The sequence below is a fragment of the Eubalaena glacialis genome, chromosome 19 (assembly GCF_028564815.1).
Source record: "Eubalaena glacialis isolate mEubGla1 chromosome 19, mEubGla1.1.hap2.+ XY, whole genome shotgun sequence".
In the NCBI taxonomy this organism is placed as follows: domain Eukaryota; kingdom Metazoa; phylum Chordata; class Mammalia; order Artiodactyla; family Balaenidae; genus Eubalaena; species Eubalaena glacialis.
This window is the reverse complement of record NC_083734.1, coordinates 45080329-45081055: the sequence shown is the minus strand read 5'-3', so window position 1 is coordinate 45081055 and position 727 is coordinate 45080329. Positions and strand designations below refer to the sequence as shown.

General features: G+C 50.1%; 1 pseudogene; it reads left to right on the top strand.

Annotated features, from left to right (window-relative positions):
• The first annotated feature begins 362 nt into the window (after nucleotides 1-362).
• LOC133080850 (large ribosomal subunit protein eL19-like) overlaps nucleotides 363-727 on the top strand; it is a 626-nt pseudogene continuing 261 nt past the window's right edge.

Below are 727 nucleotides of genomic sequence, written 5' to 3'. Positions count from 1 at the left end.
GAGCCCGTGAGCAATCTGCCCACAGACCTGGGACCTAGAATGGGAAAGGGAGGACTCAGCCTTTGGGTGTCTATCAGAGGATAAATGGTCAAGGGTCTCCTTGGAAATGTGAAGTTGAGTGTGTTTCTGATGAGGTCTGAGGAAGTTGAGTCCCATGACAAGTGAGCTCTCTATTCTGGGGCGGGGGGCAGTAAGGGAGAAATAGCATTTTAATTTTTTTTTTAGTGTGGTGGTGAACTATAGGTCATTTACACACACACACACACACACACACACACACCCCTTGGGCAGGCTCAGTGTCTGGGAAATGGTTTGGGGAAAGCAAAGTGGAATCAAAAATGGCAGTTCACTCTTTTGCTGCTGCGGCCGCAGGCATGAGTATGCTCAGGCTTCAGAAAAGGCTTGCCTTCAGCGTCCTCCGCTGTGGCAAAAAGAAGGTCTGGTTGGACCCCAATGAGACTAATGAAATTATCAATGCCAACTCCCATCAGCAGATCCGGAAGCTGATCAAAGATGGGCTGATCATCTGGAAGCCTGTGACAGTCCATTCCTGGGCTTGATGCTGGAAAAACACCTTGGCCCGCCGGAAGGGCAGGCACATGGGCATAGGTAAGAGAAAGGGTGCTACCAATGCTCGAATGCCCGAGAAGGTAACCTGGTTGAGGAGGATGAGAATTCTGCACCAGCTGCTCAGAAAATACCGTGACTCTAAGAAGATTGACCGCCA